This window comes from Glycine soja, chromosome 8 (assembly GCF_004193775.1).
Source record: "Glycine soja cultivar W05 chromosome 8, ASM419377v2, whole genome shotgun sequence".
NCBI classification, from domain to species: domain Eukaryota; kingdom Viridiplantae; phylum Streptophyta; class Magnoliopsida; order Fabales; family Fabaceae; genus Glycine; species Glycine soja.
Genome location: NC_041009.1, coordinates 15,305,967 through 15,321,858, shown reverse-complemented (window position 1 = coordinate 15,321,858; position 15,892 = coordinate 15,305,967).

Genomic DNA, 15,892 nt, shown 5'->3' with positions numbered 1-15,892 from the left:
AGATGATGTAAGGATGAATGATGCATGAAATTAAAAGTAAGAAAGGATAATAGGAAAGAAAATACCTGTTTACATTGATAAATATGAAGTGTACAATACATCTTTTGGATTTTTAGGTCTGTCAGGCCCTAAGTAAGGGTTTAGCCTCTCATAGCCACAAGGGGTCTTACACTTGAAAAGGGGTTTAGAAACTGATGGAAGAGAAGGGATGGAAAAAGAAAGATTCCTCCTACTAGACACACTCAGGCTTAAGATGTATTCATTAGAGAGCTCTGAGTCTTCGGGGTGGTGTGTTTTCTCCTTGCCTTACTCTTTTTTATAGTTGTTGGAGTGAACTTTGGCCTGATGCAAAAAATCTTCCTTATTCATATTTTTTATATTTTCAGGATCTTTTTCACTTTTAATCCCTCTTTTCCATATTTGCAAGTCATAAATAATATCAATTTCTATCATTTAAGCCAAAAATAACTGCTAAATAAATATTTTAAAAGATATTTTCAATATATTTTTATTATAAAAAATAAGTCATATTTAACAGTTATTACATTTGTAAGTGCATCAAATTGTTTCAAGTAGTAAAGTAAATGGAAGTATGAGTGTCGAGTCCACATGAACTTTGTTTATACTTTAGATAGATACAAACTCAACTTAAATGTCTAAGGCAGCTTAAAATTTGGTGCTTCCTACTCCTTTTATAGGCTTAAGGTAGTTTAAAATTCATGCGACCTCACATAGACTTAACGAGTATGACGACGATCACACAGCTAACGTGAAATGCACGTTAAGTGTGCCTCTAGGCTTCTTCAAGAGTCTTCTTCGCGCTAAGCTTGAGTTGGCCACTAAGCTAGGAAACGCGTTGGATTTGTCTTGTGCACTAAGTGAATTATCTCAATCTTAATTTTTTTTTCAAATTTTTGCATCAATTTTTCTCCAAAACACTTTAATTTTTCTTCTTTTGAATTCTGCTGGTCAAGAATTAAGATGACATTATAAACCTCATTATTCTATTAAAAATAACAGTAAAGTAGAATAATTTTAATCATTCTTAGTCAAATTTAACTATCAATTAAAGCCAAATTTCACAGTTACCACTTCTTAATCTATCTTTTATATTCTATAGTAGACAAATAAAAAAAGGATTATTACTCACTATTAAAAAGAAATGATAATTTTAACTTTAGTACTATACATGTCTAACTATTGCAACAGAAATGGTATCACTTAAACATGTACAACACACGCGTTTAAAAGTTCCTTAAAATAATAATATTTTTTTAAAATATATCATTTTAACAATTTTTTAAAATTTATATTATTTTGATAAATAAACCAGTTTTTGTTATCAGTGAAATTGAGAGAAAAGATAAGAACAAGGTTAAAACGTCTAAAGAATTGTAATAAGGTATCAACACAAAACACCATTAAACTAAAATACATATCGTGTTCCTTTGTCTATCAATTAATTAGTATTGTCAGTGGAGATGCATGGAATGATGGAAAGTTGTTCAAACTCCAAAATTAATGCACTACATCAACATGAGTTTTTTTTCTAAAGCCTATTTAATGGCGCGGTTTCCTCTTTAAAAAATATTCAGTATTTTTCTATCAGTAATATACAGTATATAATTACATTTGTCTGTTCTCTTAAAAAAAATTACATTTCTCTGCTTGGACTTTATATGTGAAAATAAAATTTTATAAGCAACATAGAATTTAATAGTACTGTGTAAAAAAAATTAATACGTACCAAGTTGAGTACAAATTAAAGGGTACTGATAACTCAAGGCAAGGGGTAGAACATGCCAACATAATCATTTTTCAATCCATTTAAGATTAATTGACAAGGACTCTCCCAAAATAACCAAGTCCAGGAAGCATGCCAACATTAGTATTTCTCTATGACTCTATCTATTTTCATGCCCACATAAAATACTTTGTAGGCCACTATCGCAACTCCGATATGACACTAAGTACAGAACCAGGTTGTGCTTCAGTGAAATACATTAATCAAGAACCATACGTGCAAATTAAAAATAGTTTTTAATATAGGCAGTTTACAATTTTTAACGTTCTGTAAGAACTTGATTTTCTATATTGTAAATGCTAAAAAATGATGTAAAAATTCTAGATTCGTTCTTTATTAACCGATCAAGAAAGTAGACGTGATCTTCACAACTTTTACATTCTGTAAGAACTTATTACAGATACATACATCCAAGAAACAAGGTCTCATCCTTAGGAATAAAAAATAAATGGCTCATAATCCAAAATCTTTTTTTGCTTACGGGGAGGCAAAAACCACTAGAACCTAATTAACATTAATACGGGGGTATGAAACCCCCAATATAATATTCCCAAAGCAAGGACGCTGTAGGAGTAGAGAATTACTGAACTCTTTAACTCTTTAACTTGATGAGACCTCAAGGCAAACCCCACACGATTAGCTTCATGATGCGCACGTGTTATCCTACAGTGATAGGATAAGTAAATCATACTTTTTTTTTAAAGAAAATCATATTTTCTTAATGCACGAAACAAGTAATTGATTACAGCAATTTATAGAATAATTATTTTATCATATCCAATAATTAGTATATTGGTTTAATTACAAATTTTACCATCAAATTTTTATTATTTTGTTAAATTTATTACTTAAGTTCTATTTTAGTAAATTTTATCACCATACTTTCATAATTATGAATTTTATCGTTCTATTTTTTTATAAATTTTATCATCTAATTTTTAACATTTTGTAATCATTCAAATTTTTTTATTATTATGTATTCTATCATCATATTGATAACAAAACAATATAAAAATCACTTTTATAGATTTTTATACATTGATTGTAATTATAATTAATGTAAAAAAATAACTTTTTGAATCGGTTGTGATTATAATCGATGTAAAAATTCATTTTTGTATATAAATAAAAATTACAACTAATATTAAAAATCAAAATAATTCATTTTTCATCGCCAAGTAATAAAATATGAAGAAATAAAATTTACAAAAATAAAATTTGGATGATAAAATTTATAAAATAATAAAAATTCAGTGATAAAATTTAAATTTGAGTCTAGTATATTCTAATCACTAGACACTAAACAAGCCCATAACGTTTATAAAAATACTCGGACCGAAGGGAATAAAATATTTAAGTTCAAAGTTTACTTTTGTAAGCATGTTCTTAGAAAGAAACATTCATTCTTTTTATGGAAAAAAATATTGATTTTGGTTAATTGGACTATGAAAATTTTAATATTCAAAATCATTATAAATATTGTCTAGTTGTTCAATCACCATCGAATATAACTTCTAAATATTGTTTAACTACATATAGTCTGGGCAATGGACTTTATAGACTGCTTACCAAAAACAAAAATAAAAAACTTATAGACTATAGAGCGTTGTCTCACACTTATTTGTTGTGCAGTGATCACTAATTTTGTGAAATAGTTTTTTATTTTAAAAATAAGATTTACCGGCCCTACTGACGTTTGTTTGACTTTACATAAATAATTATTTTTAACCTTTTAAAATTCTTTCAAGAATGGAAGTGCGCAGTATTCTGATTTTACTATAATTTTTAAATAAGTTTAAAAAGAAAATCATATGGATTATGTGAAATCTTGTAGTATTTTACTATTTTAAGAGGGTTCAAGTTCCATGTACGTCACTTTAGAGTTTAGAGAATCTAAGTGTAGAATTTTCTATTCTTTTTTAAAAAAAAATTAATTTTATATGCTAACGTGCAAGATTTCTGAAATCTATAAAATTTTATAAAAATAAAATCTATGTAAATTAAATAATACTATTCATTATGAAAAAAAATCCTTAATTCTAAATTAATGGGGGAAAAAAATCCAATTGCGGCTTTGATTATGATACCTCACTATTGTAATATTTGACAAATAAAGACTGTAATTAAATCACGTCAGGATATCTCAAATAATTAACATGTTAGTAGCCACCTGATTGACATATAATTATTTAGTTCCACGCAATGGCAGATCCAACAAATTTCTTGAATGGAGAAAAGAAAATAATCTATAATATTTTCTTTAAAAAAATACATAATCTTGTGAGCCTCTTAATCTCTTTCTTTATTTGCGACGGTATTATTTTTTTTGAAATCTGATGTGTTTAGTGATAGAGAAGTGGTAAGCATTAGAAGTTAAAATAATAAAATTAGTATTAAATTAATCTCTTTTTTAGTTTTTATAATTTTTATATTTATTTTTTACAAAAATTCTTAGGAGACAACGCTTTTTTTTTTATGGGGCAATGAAATTATTATATATATTTGAGTAAAAAAAATTATTTTGTGCAGGCAATTGCCCCATATCTCAGTATGTGCATTCATCTCCAGGTGTTGCATCGGTAAAATCTATTACATATTTTATGAAAGATTAATGAAGCGATCAATATCACACAATTAACTTAATTCGTGTAATTGAAATATTAAAATTATACAATTATTTTATATAAAAGATAAAAATATAATTAAGCTTAATAGTTATTATAAAATTATTAAATTTATGATCCATAGTGATTTATAATTGAATAATAATATAAAATTATCATATAAATTTTTTTATATTTTTAATGAATTATTTATTCTAAAAAATTATATATTTTTAATATTTATCGGGAAAAGCTTTGAAAATTTCAAGTATGCTTATAACAAGAAGAATCCCTGAACAAGAAAGTATCCTGCATTTTAAATAATAAAAAATTGTGTGAGCATGCTGCGCGAGGGAGAATCTAAAATTATAGAAATCTCAATCACCAATGATGCGATTGGTTAAAATCAATCTCAATTCTCTAGTCACAAGATTTTGTTTGATTTTTTTTTTTGGCCTAAACTAAATGATAGTAACATCAATGAATCACGTCTTTGTTGGTCCATGCAATTGCAAAACCAATTCGAGCACACGTCCAACCCATATCATCCACAGGAATAAAATAATTATGAAACTTTATAAGGAAAATTAATCAATTGTTATGGATGTGACTTATTTTCCTAATCTTTTATTGCATCCAGATAATTTCTTTTAAAGGCTGTATTGATCAAAGTTGTCATTTGTCGAATATCACAATTTAAAAATTGGTAAGAAGTAGCCACGAGGCAAACGAGATATGGCCAAACCTGAGTCACTGTTCCAGTTTTAGAAAAAAAAAACGAGAAGGAATTGTTGGAAGCCCACGTTCACGTCCACGTGCTTCCTTTTTATATTTTATTATTTTGAAAATTTTAGTTATTTCTTAATCTAGTCTATTTTCAATTCATATTTTTGGAATATATTTACAACCACCTCAGGTACCATCTTTTATCTGCCTTGGATAGGTCTTGAACCCTTGTCCTACAACATGACATAACTCCCTTTGCCACTAAGCTATTGTGATTTATTTATTTATTAGGTGCAGTTCATGTATATTTATAACTTTTGAAGGATAAATCATTTATGCACAAATAGTTTAAAATTGTGTGTCTCTAAGTTATGTTGAACATGCAATATTATGTTAAATACTGGTCTGCATTGGATTTGATTCTTTAAAGTTTATTACATGTTGAATGGATATACGTACAATGTTATTTTGAATTGGTATACATGTAATTTTTATGATTTAATATTGAGCACATTTACATTATTAAGTATGTTTATGCAAAGATTATTTTTAATGTTAAGTGATTAATATAATTTTATTAAATTAGAGAGTAGTCACAACATCTTTAATTGAGTAAAATTATATACTAAATTTATAATCACATTAGAAATATTAATTGTGATTAATCATATGTAATGTGATGAAATCTACCCACAAGAATTTTGTTGTATTTATATGATTAATTAGGATAAAATATTAAATTATATTTTTTAATTTACCCACAGGAATTAAGGAAAAGAACATGATTTAATAGTTTTATCGTAAAGTTGCATGATAAATTTAATTGAGTAAGACTTTAGTCCACATACAAGTTTTGTGTCACTAGATTCATATATTGAGACATGATTTGCATTGGTAAAACATGACATTTGTTTAGTCTCAAATTTTCTTAATGAACATGTGTGTTTGTTTGCAGTTTCACAATCTATGAATATTTCTTGTGACCTTCCCATATTGAAAGGTGATAATTATAAGGTTTGGAAGGAAAGAATTCTCCTTCATTTGGGCTGGATGGATATTGACTATGCTATAAGGAAGGATGAGCCACCGGCTATTACTGAAACTAGCGAACCTGATGTTGTTGACCTTTATGAAAAGTGGGAGAGATCTAATCGTCTCTCCGTTATGTTCATAAAAACCAACATATCCGCTAGTATTCGGGGTTCAGTTGACCAGCATGATAAGGTCAGAGATCTGTTGAAAGTCATTGATGAACAGTTTACGACCTCTGAGAAGTCGCTTGCTAGCACACTCATTATGCAATTCTCTTCCAATAAGCTTACTGGAACGAGAGGTGTGTGTGAACATATCATGCGCTTAAGGGACATAGTGGCTCAGTTGAAAACCCTGGAAGTTACCATGTCTGAATCCTTCCTAATACATTTCATTTTGTGCACCCTACCTCAACAGTATACACCCTTTAAAATATCCTACAACACATATAAGGATAAATGGTCTATTAATGAATTGATGACCATGTGTGTTCAAGAAGAGAAGAGATTGATAATGGAAGAGGGTGAGAAGGTAAATTTGACTACTTCTACTTATGGAAAGGATAGGAAGAAGTCTGTAGGCACCAATAAAGGAAGGATTCCAACTCAACCAACAATTAAAAACGAGTCAAAGTGTTTATTCTATAAAAAGAAAGGACACATGAAGAAGGACTGGCCCAAATTTAAAAGTTGGTTTGAGAAGGTACATCATTTACTTTCATTTGTTATGAATCTAATATGATTAATGTGAATCATAATACATGGTGGATTGACTCTGGTTCTACAATCAATGTTTCTAATACCTTGCAGGGTATGAAAAGCCTAAGGAAACCAGTGGGAAGTGAGCAGTGCATCTACTCAGGGAGTAGGATGAGCTCGCATTTAGAGGCCATTGGAACATGCATCTTAGTTTTAAGTAGTGGCTTTAAATTACATTTGGAGAAAGTTTTTATGTTCCTAGTTTTTGTAAAAACTTAATTTTTGTTTCTAAACTTGCACCTTTGGGATTTTATTTTAATTTTACAGACTTTTGTTTTAATTTACTAAATAAATTTGAAATTATTGGTTGTGGTCAATTGGTTGATGGTCTTTATTCGATTGAATTGAAAAGCGACGCTACTTATAATTCTATGAACGTTTCTGTTGGGTTAAAACGATGTATTGTGAATGAAGAATCCTCTATGTTGTGGCACCAAAGATTAGGACATATCTCTATTGAGAGAATCAAGCGATTAGTAAATGAAGGAGTACTTAGTACTTTGGATTTCGCTGATTTTGAGACTTGTGTAGATTGCATTAAGGGTAAGCAAACTAACAAGTCTAAAAAGGGTGCAAAGAGGAGTTCTAATTTATTAGAAATCATACATACAGACATATGTTGTCCAGACATGGATGCAAATAGTCCGAAATACTTCATAACCTTTGTAGATGATTATTCACGATATATGTATCTCTACTTACTTCTACTGTCCATCTCACAACACTAGGATTGTGGAATCAAATGCAAAGTTTCTTGAAAATGACTTGATCAGTGGGAGTGATCAATTTCAGAACATTTCTTCTGAAAGGGATCACTATAAAGTTGAACCTTCTGAGACAAGTAATAGGTTGATAGTCATTCTCACCCTTCAAGTTAAAATAGGTGTTAGACAACCAGTGATTGAAGTTCCATAAGCTGTTGAAAGTGATCATGTAGATCAAGTTGTTTGTGAGGAACAACATGATGATATTGAACAAACTGGTGAAGAACCAGTTGAACAAGTTCCTCAGCAAAATGACCAAACAACATTAAGAAGATCTACTGGAATAAAAAAGACAGCAATTCCTAAGGATTATGTAGTGTACCTACAAGAATCAGACTACAACATTGGAGCCGAAAATGATCCTGAGACATTTTCATAAGCCATGAGTTCTACGGAATCAAATTTGTGGTATAATGCTATGAGGGATGAGATGGATTCTATGGCATCTAACCAAGTTTGGGATCTTGTTGAGTTGCCTGTTGGTGTAAAAGCCATCGGATGTAAATGGGTCTTCAAAACAAAGAAAGACTCAAAAGGCAACATTGAGAGACATAAGGCAATACTTGTTGCTAAAGGATTCACTCAAAGAGAAGGAATCGATTACAAAGAGACTTTTTCCCTTGTATCTAAGAAAGACTCTCTTCGAGTAATTTTGGCATTAGTAGCTCATTTTGATCTTGAGCTACATCAAATGGATGTGAAAATGACATTCCTGAATGGTGATCTAGAAGAAAAGGTTTATATGAACAACCTAAGGGATTCTTATATAGTGTTGGTGAACACTTAGTCTGCAAGCTTAATAAGTCCATCTATGAATTGAAACAAGCCTCCAGATACTGGTATTTAGAATTTCATGAGGTCATTTCTTCATTTAGCTTTGAAGAGAATGTCATGGATCACTGTATATACCAGAAGGTCAGTGGGAGTAAGATTTGTTTCCTTGTATTATACGTAGATGATATTCTGCTTGCGACTAATGATAAGGGTATGCTATATGAGGTGAAACAATTTCTCTCAAAGAACTTTGATATGAAGGATATGGGAGAGGCATCTTATGTCATAGGCATAAAGATCCATAGAGAAAGATCTTGAGGCATTTTAGGCTTGTCTCAAGAAACATATATCAACAAAGTTTTAGAGAGATTTAATATGAAAGATTGTTCACCAAGTGTAGCTTCCATTGTGAAGGGTGACAAACTTGCTTTGAGTCAATGCCCCAAAAATGATTTTGAGTGGGAACACATGAAAAATATTCCATATGCTTCAGCAGTTGGAAGCCTTATGTATGCTCAGGTTTGCACTAGACCTGATATTGCGTTCGCTGTTGGAGTCTTGGAAAGATATCAAAGTAATCCAGGTATTGACCACTGGAAAGCTGCAAAGAAAGTGATGAGATATCTTCAAGGAACAAAAGATTACATGCTCATGTACAGACAAACTGATTGTCTGGAAGTGATTGGCTACTCCGACTCAGACTTTGTTGGTTGCGTTGATTCACGAAGATTAACATCTGGTTATATTTTTATGTTAGCCGGTGGAGTTGTATCTTGGAGAAGTGTCAAACAAACCTTGACTGCTACTTCCACTATGGAGGCTAAGTTCGTTTCTTGTTTTGAGGCTACCTCGCATGGTGTATGGTTGAAGAGTTTCATGTCTGGCCTTAGAGTTGTGGACTCTATTTCTAGGCCATTAAAGTTGTATTGTGATAACTTTGATGCGGTGTTTATGGCTAAAAACAACAAAAGTGGAAGTCGAAGTAAGCACATCGACATCAAGTACTTAGCCATAAGAGAACGTGTTAAAGAAAAGAAAGTGGTCATTGAACACGTCAACATTGAGTTTATGATTGCTAATCCTTTAACTAAAGGCATGCCACCAAAGAATTTTAAGGATCATGTAGTACAAATGGGACTTGGTTTCATGATGTAATTTCATTGTACGTACATTTGTTATTTTCAATGAAACTCTTATTTAGTTAGATATTTTCTCATATGGTTTTGTGCACATATTTATTTATTTCGAGAAAAATCATTCGGTTTAGATATAGAATAAACATATGGTTTATTCATTAAAGTTGAGAGCTAGTGTTGAGAGACTTGATATATTGTGATACATGGAAGATACTACTCATCATCAGAGGACCTATCGTTAAGACTCATATATTATGTTTCTTATAACGGTTGATGTTGAGTTAAATGGACCAAGTGAGAGAATGTTGGAAGCCCACGTTCACGCTCCACATGCTTCTTTTATATTTTATTATTTTGAAAAATTTAGTTATTTCTGAATCTGGTCCATTTTTCATCCACATTCAACTCATATATTTGCAATATATTTGTAACCACCTTCAGTAACAAATCACGTACTCATCCTTTATCTCACGTACTGATGACTTCTATCTCACGTTCTGATAACAAGTTGAGCTCTGTGATGGACAGACTCTATAAATAGGATGATGTACTCTCAATTTTGTATCACCAAACTCACTTCTCTATTCAGAAAAAAAATACATCATCTATTTAGAGTGAGTGAGAGTCTGGAAGAACAAAATTGCCTTTCAGGTTTGTGTGTGCCGCTTCGCGTTTGATTTGCAATGACTGGAGGTACGCTCGTAATATTTAATTTCCGCTGTTTGATCTAAATATGTCATTTAAATTGATTTGCATGTTTAGATCCGTACCTATATATTTTAAAGGAATTTGTTTTATATAAAATGAAGAGATTTTATATTTGATAAAAAAAAATTAAAATATGCGGACCTCACAATGTACTTTCTTTTCATAAATAAATAAATAAGAGAAAATACATCGTTATAAGAAAAAAATTCCCTTTAATTTGTCCTTTTGTAATTTTATTCCCCTTTCACATTTTTCACACAAAGTGTAACGGTATGACTAATCAGAGATTTGTCTTCTACCAAGGAAATTTAGATCAATTAAGCAATATGCATAGGTTGTTATAAACCATGTATCTATCTTTCATTCTTATAGATAAAGAAATAATTTGTCTTTTGAAAGATATAAAGCAAATCAACGGAATAAATAAATAAGGGGCCACTAGACTCTGCAAATAGAAGATGAAAGAAGTGAAATGACTTAAAAAAAGGAATAGGCTCTTGGTCGGTAGAGAGGTTTTGCAATCCATTTCTTTTGTTTTTATCGACACTTATAAAAGAGTTCAACTAAAATATAAGGAAAGCTTTAGTTGATAATATTTTCTTAAAAAGTCCGCACAAAAATTATATTTTCTTAAAAAGTATATTTGAAGAGATTATTTTATTAATTGACAGTATAAAAATATTTATAGTAATATTTTGTTTTAAATATTATACATATAAGAATAGGTCTAGCATTTTTGAAAAGTTTCAAAAGTAGAATAAAAGTGTACAGTTTTTAAAATTATAGTATATATAATACCCAATCAAACTTTATAAATTTAGCCAAGACCAATGCACAGATCAGTTACAAAATTACAATGAAAAATGTGCAGTTAGTGTAGACGAACACACGATGAGGCCACACTATACCTAATAGTAATAACAACTATATTTATGTAATCTATTACGTATCCAAAAAATAATATTTTCTTTTGATGAATAAACTAAAAAATATATTTAGGTTTCAAAACCTTACCTGGCTGTTTGTACGTGTCACGTGAAATAAATTTTTTAATGAAATCGATGTAAGACGCGTTCATATGTTTGGCTCTTTAAATTTGTTGCCAGTTGCTGACTTGCAGCGACAAGAACTACTTAATAATAAGTCATGATAATGACAATTATATTGAAGAAAGCACGTTTTGGTCTGTTCACATACACCTCGATCGTCGATCGCGGTTACCTAGATTCTTTTTGAAAGTTATTCTTTTTAAGTTGATTATAAAAAAATGTAAATAATGTGAGTTGTTTTTTTATGGGAAAAATATATATATATAAGAAAATGGTAATGAATCTATCTATATAAAGGTTTATTGTAACAAAATTTTTTCTAATAGAGGACTCCATTTATAGAGGTTAGGTAGTGGGTCTCACAGGTGTTCTGATGCAAGATATTAGAGTATGTTGGTGAAGGCGAACTAAGATAATCATTGAAGTTTTAAGGGTTATTATTGAATACTTGTAAATTAAAAATGACTTTTGGAAAAAACTATCATGTGGAAAAAAACTCACACTAACTCAAGGTCGTATATAGACATTTTGGGGTCTAAGACGAAAATGTTAAAGAAATCTTTTCTTTACAAGAATTTTAAAGAGACTTAGTATATTATATAAAATATCAATTTTTATATTAATCTTTTAGCTTTTTTAGCTGTAAAATCATTTATTAGAGTTTTATAATCAAGTAATTCTAACACTTTACTTTTAATAGATAAAATAACTAATACATTCAATCTATCTAGTAATATTGTTGATTTTAGATATAATTTAAGCAATTTTAATTTTAAAAAACTTCTTTCAGCAGTAGCAACTGTTACAGGAATTGTCCATAAAATCCTATATGCAATGTAAATATTTGGAAAAGAATCTAAAGTTTTAATATAACTAAATACTTCTATTGGTGTGCTAATTTCTTCTCTTAACACTTCTCTTAGTACTTTCAATTCTGAAAATAAATCAAGACCATCAATATCAGAGTATTCATTAAACCTTAAAAACTTTTCAAGATTAATACAATATTTTTTTCAATTCATCCTCATCTAAAGCTTTAATTTTTTTGGAATCAAATAAAAACCAAAAATAGTCTCATATTGTAAAAATTGTTCAAATCGTGTCTCAATAGAATTAATTGATTGATCTAATATGTATAAAAAATACTCAATACGAAAAGATTCTTCAGGTGAATGTGTGATCTCATTACTAATATTTTCATCAAAATATAAACTCTATATTAATTTCAATAATATATTTGTAGAGAGGAAAGAGGTAGGATGCAAAATAGATATAAAATAATTTGCTTAATTTTTTTAAATAAATAAGAAAATTATACTTAAATTATTTATAATAATACTTACATCTATATTTAATATTTGTAGTCTTATTAATAAAAATAATACCAAATAATATATCATACTATAACTTAATTTATCATTTAATAATTAAAATTAATGACAAATATTTCTTTAAAAATGCATAAAAATATTGAGATCCTAAAAAATTAGAGACCTAAGACCATTGCCTCAGTGACCTAGTGACTTACATGGTCCTTCACTAGCTTGAGAGGAGAATTGTTGGTGTACAAATGTGAATAACTGCATATTTGTATTAAATAAAAATAAAAAAGTTAAGTATCATGTATCTGAAGACAAAATTCATCAATTTGAGCCTTAAGACCTTAAGGTTTTAAGTTCTAGTGTAACATAAATGTTCATTGTTATAAGTCTTTCCAATTTTTAACGCTTTTACCCCTAATGTAATTATGGAATCAGCTATAGCTGTACTGAATCTTAGAATATACATTAGTAACATGCATTCAAGAAGATACAAGTGTCAAACTCTTGCTCCAACGACTAGGCGACCAAAATCAATAAAATATATAAGCATTAAAATTCATATAAAATATTTATATATTTTTTAAAAATGATTTGAAAACATATAATAAAAAATATATTTACATAGAAGATATTAAACATATATTTAAAGACCCTAAACTACAAATGACAAGAACCAATTCCATGTTTCACCAAATTGGTATTTATGTTAATTATATTTTTCGTACAAGAATTCTTATTAATCATATTCCAAAAACCTACTAAATGTGACTAAATTATGTTACTCACTAAATTATTTTTGAGAAAAATAGTAAATAATTTATTAATTTTAGAAAGTTAAAAAATTGAAGAAGAAAAATATTTGTTGTAACACGTGGGTCTAGGTCTATCCACTAGGATCGAAAGATGGATGTTTGTTGATTTGTTTGAAAATTTAAGTAGTCAATCTTATATATGGTGTCTGTAAAGTTTGACTCATTAAGAAAGGTTAATAGAATTATTTGATTACAAATAGATAATTATTTATAACTTTTAAAGTAATAATAATAAGATTTAATTATCATTTTGTCCTGAAATTTGATTGATTTTTAAAATTTTTAACATAATAAATTGACACTTTAGAATAATTTTTAACACTTTGTGATAATTTTAAAATACAAATTCGAACAATTAAAAAGTAAAAATTAATTTATTTCAACTAAAAATCATCACAAAATGTCAATTTATTATACAGATTAAAAAAAGTAATTTATAAAAAATAAGAGAAAAAATAATTTTAAATTTTAGGGCCTAAAAAATATACAAACCCCAAATTCAAGGACTTATGCCTAATAATAATAAAAACGACATATTATAAAAGCAGAACAAATATTACATAAATAATAAAATATTTTATTACTATTTAAATAATATAATTTACATACTTAAATTTCCAAGCATAATAATTATCTAATATTTTTTTAATTACCTAATAAAAAAACTAATTTGAAAAAGGACGGGGGCCCGGCTGATTTGGCACCCCTCATGTTGCCATAGTCACAGTAGTCGTGGAGGTTATGGCGGCGGCTTGCAGTGGTGCTGTGTGTCGTCCAATGGAAGAAACGAAAAGGAAGAAGATGGAGTAAGGGTAAATTTGCAAAAAGGGGTAAAGGATAAAAAAAAAGAAAAATCGATTGATTTAAAACATTCATTATCAATGTTCCATGCCACATTTTTTTAAGGAAAAAAGATAGCAAGAACTAAAAATATAACAACTCTAAATCATAAGGACTAAAGTAAAAATATTTTTTTTATAAAAATTAAAAGTAATATATAAATAAATTACAAGAATAAAAAAATATTTAAATCTATTATTTAACTTGCAGATTCAAGTTACACATCAAGGCATTAATTGATAATTAGATTTGGCTACTATATATATCTAACCGCTCAGTTGCTGGAAAATGCAGGGATTTTTATTTTTTTGTTTGTTGGGGTTACATAAATTAAATACATGGATTAATGAATAAGAAGTTGGTTGTGAGCGGATACATGTGCACGTGATCATAAGAAAGCACATTTTTTATTCAAGTTGATATAGTATCAAATCAAATCAATGCAACATTTTAAACAGTTTGATGTTAATTACTGCTTCATTGTATAGTTTCATTTTATTAATAATAGTTTCTGAAAAATAAATAAATACTTAATTAATTATACGAATTGCAAATTTTTATATGCTTAAATTATTTTAAATTCTCTTTTAATTAATAATTGCTTAAGTAATATTACATATATCCCTGCTTACATTCATTGTTTTTTTATTATTTGAAAAAAATACTGAATAATATAAATATCTAAATGTACAATAATTAAAATAAGTAAAATATCTCATGTATGTACGTATTTAGGTTATGTATGGCGCCATACCTTTTTTAGTTTAAAAGCTACCTTTAAAGTTAAAGCTCAAAATAAGAGCTTTAAAAATAAACTGTTTGATAATTTTATTTTTATTATTTTTTAGTTTTAAAGTCCCTTTAGGTTAAAAGCTGGTTGATAATTTTTATTTATTTTTAAAATAAATTAAGAGTTTGCAATAAATAAATAAAATTAAAATAAACTAATATATGCTAGCATTATTTAATGGGAAAGTTTGCGAAGACACTCAAATTGGGAAATCAGTGGAAAATTCAGAAAATGTATTTTTTGTTGCATTGGAATTCGAATAGAAAATTGCTTGAATAAACTTCTTCACTTAAGCTATAAAAAAGCCCCCCTACCAACTTAATTTTAAGCTATTTGTTTTCAAATTTTGTTCTATAAAAATTAGTAACTTTATTTTTTTTCTAATTATTCAATGACCAAAATTAAATGAGGTCTTTCAAGTAGCAAGTTGTTTTTTATCACTGCGTTCCAAACTAAATTTTACCATAACATTCCTTTAACTTGGATCCAGAAAAGTTTTTCATGAAAAGTGTTTGACATAAATTATATTATGTATTTAAAACTTGAGCTCAAATAAACGAATATAACCATGTATCAATTGATCTATGTGTTTTATGTTAAGCATACTTCTTTTAAACTCTTTTATTTTTAATTTATAGTACTCTAGCACCATTTTTTCAAAAAAAAGTAATAATAATATATTATCAGTTTAAAAATGCTTAAAAGTTAATTAATTAAAATATTTTTAAGTTTTCATTCAATTACAAAATCACGTTAATATAATTTTTAAAGTAA